The sequence below is a fragment of the Etheostoma cragini genome, chromosome 12 (assembly GCF_013103735.1).
Source record: "Etheostoma cragini isolate CJK2018 chromosome 12, CSU_Ecrag_1.0, whole genome shotgun sequence".
In the NCBI taxonomy this organism is placed as follows: domain Eukaryota; kingdom Metazoa; phylum Chordata; class Actinopteri; order Perciformes; family Percidae; genus Etheostoma; species Etheostoma cragini.
In genome coordinates, this window is record NC_048418.1 from 24,836,272 (window position 1) to 24,839,633 (window position 3,362).

Genomic DNA, 3,362 nt, shown 5'->3' on the forward strand with positions numbered 1-3,362 from the left:
AGGTCTATATAAAGAGACTTCAGATACAGTATTAGGGGACCACTAAGCTCTATATAAAAGAGACTTCAGATACAGTATGAGACCCCACTAAGGTCTATATAAAAGAGACTTCAGATACAGTATTAGGGGACCACTAAGGTCTATATAAAGAGACTTCAGATACAGTATTAGGGGACCACTAAGGTCTATATAAAGAGACTTCAGATACAGTATGAGGAGACCACTAAGGTCTATATAAAAGAGACTTCAGATCCAGAATTAGGAGACCACTAAGGTAAATTTGAAAATTATGAAGGGTTAGGAAGTGATTTGATCATAATGTAAAATGACTAGGATTGAAGTGATTCATTTAGTTTTTTAATATTTCTGATTGATTGTATAGAGGATATATTATAACATAGGCAAAAATAGGCCTTGGCTTAAGCTTGTATCTTTTTTGGATAGCTACAGTGGCACATTGTGGGAATTAATAGTTTCTTTCATGTATGTTAAACAAAATAAAGTCCTTCATCATCATCATCATCATCATCATCGATAAAAGCTTGCGTGTTCAGGAAACAGGAGGAAGTCAAACGTTACAGGAAAGGGTGTAGCAGCATTAGAAAGCTCTTTGAAGTGAGATGTTGGTTTTCTCCACCTTGAGCGAGACACCCAACGTCTAAATAGTTCTGCGTATTTACACACTTTTCCAACAAAGGGCGCCTGTGGCTGCTGTGGCCGGCAGAGTGAGAAACCTTCTCAATGACAGGGACGCTTGATGTCTTCACCCTGAGCAAATAAAAGGTGAAACAAGATGACCTGTGAGTCTGCATGTTTACTGGGAACAGCATACCAGTCATCTCGGGTAGGTTTTAGTTAAAGGTTCTCTTATGGTTCTTGGGGAACGCCCAGGCCAACGCACAAGTTTACATAAGTCTCTGAATGCTCTTCTTTAAAATGACGCAGCACTGAAACTTTTTATTTTTGTACCAAAGAAGTCTTTTCAGTGCACTTACCTAACAATACCAAATGCATATGGCTGTAGAAGGCCTGCATTTTACTGTGTCATTCAGTTTTTATTGTATTGGGTTTCTTACAGGTCAAAATTTAGAGTCTCAAGTCTACAGCTCTGAAACAAACTCTGACAGTTGTTATCAATGGATATATAATTCATCCTAATTGTTTAATTGAAGATATAGAATTTCATTCTTTCATATCAGAAACTCAATGCAGACAACAGTTTTAACCACTAGGTGGAGCCAGACGTCTACAATCACTGGAGGTACTGAGTCTAAGGAGCCTGGAGCCATGTGAAACACACACACACACACACACACACACACCCACAAACACACACATTCACCCACATACACACACACACACACAAAATAAAGTTAGAAATGTCTCCCTCTGTCACTCACACACACACACACACACACACACACTCACACACACACACACACACAAACACACTCACACACACACACTCACACATAAAGTTAGAAATATCTCCCTGTCACACACACACACACACACAAACGCACACACTCACACACACACACACACAAACACACACATTCACCCAAAAACACACACACACACACACTCACAAATAAAGTTAGAAATATCTCCCTGTCACACACACACACACACACAGGAGGATATTGCTCTACACACCAGGAGCGTCTCTTTGCTGACGCAGTCAAAAAGAGTGAAGATGAGAAGAAGATGAGTTCTGGTCTCCGGTCACGTTGACACCACCGTCAGGTCGTAGTCTTATTCTGAGAGCAGACCCCGAAACCACACAGAGGTCAAAGGCAGGATGTCCCCGGTGGCACGCTGAACGATGGTCCGGACAAAAAGACACATTCATGGGACTTTACAGCATGACACGTGTTGTCAGTGATGCTCTAGTCAGACCAGTGTGACATTATACATACTACTGAGTGATGTGTGAATGCTGGGCTCTCACTCACTGAGAGGAGGTTTCTGAAGGGGCTTCTGGCTGCAGACCACATTTTATATTGAATGGCGTGAGGTTTGTATCCATTATAATTGATGCGATTTTTGTTTCCTTTGGTTAGTTTCATTTCATTTTGTCCTTGAGATTCATTATCTGAAAGCTTTCAGTGTGTGTCTCGTTTGTGGGACTGAACCACCGTCAAGGCCCCAGTATACTCTGCAACGCCTCACGCTGGAAATGTGTCTTAAGTCCCAGAATCGAAGTCCATCGGGACCTTTAAAGCATCCAGAGTCAGTATGCCACTCCACAGAGGGAACATGTTATAGCCTCTTGAGGCCCGTTGTTATTTGTGATTTTGGGCTACAGGGCCTGAAGGGAACTTTTTTGACCACCTGCCACTCTCACTTTTTACCAAACAGTTTTTTTCTGCCTCATAAAGTTAAAAAACAAGAATAAGTGTGTCTCTATGATCCTTACGCCTAGATATTCCAGCATCCTTTCCTGTCCTGGGCTGGGACACACATTCACACACACATTCACACACACATTCATACTTCTCCTACATCCACCAGCTGTGTTTGTGACTGCTGCAGCGGGCGGGGCTGCTGCCCCAACCACTCGCATGCACACACACACATCTCGTCTTCTTTTCAGAAACAAAGAAATGAATTTGACGTGTTCTCCCTCCCCCGTTATTACGTCTTCCAGCTGGAGAACACATCATCTGGGATGCGTTATTCTGCAGGTACCGACTGTGCTGCTGCGTCTTGTAAATGCTCCTTTGATTGACTAAAACCTCAGAAAACTCAGGAGAAGAGTGTAAAAAAACAAGATTTAATTCACAATCCAGGGCATGCAAGGCTGCATGATGAATGCTTCACTTTGAACTCAGAGAACAAAGACGGAGACACTTTGACCGGGCTCAGACACCAGACAGATACTTGGTCAACATGATCAGGTGTTCGCAGACAACCTTGATTATCCCTGTTTGGCCCCTGACTCATCAGCCCTAACGAGGCCCAGCTCGTCATTAGGGCTCTCCCCGGTAATTGGAAGCAGCGTCTGCAGATGGAGATGTGAAGGTGTCTGGGAGAGATAAAGTCTGCATGCAAAGCAAAAAGCTGCAGATAATGAGGCCGGGGTGTGAGAGCGTCTTTGTGATTCACTATCTTTGGCTTTTGATCGAGTCCTAAAGAGATGAACCTCGCTCAAAGCACCAAGCCGCGTCCCAAAACGCTTCTATTATTACAGCAGCAGCAACGTTACTCGTGTCAAAAGAAACGTTTCTCACAACAGAAAGGGGCGGTCCAGTACTGGTCCCAGGGATTCTCAACAGGTTTTCTAATGACAACAAGTTTACCTTGCTCAAGTGCTGGAATGTAACTCAGGTCCATAGGCGTGATTTTGGGGTGGGATGGGG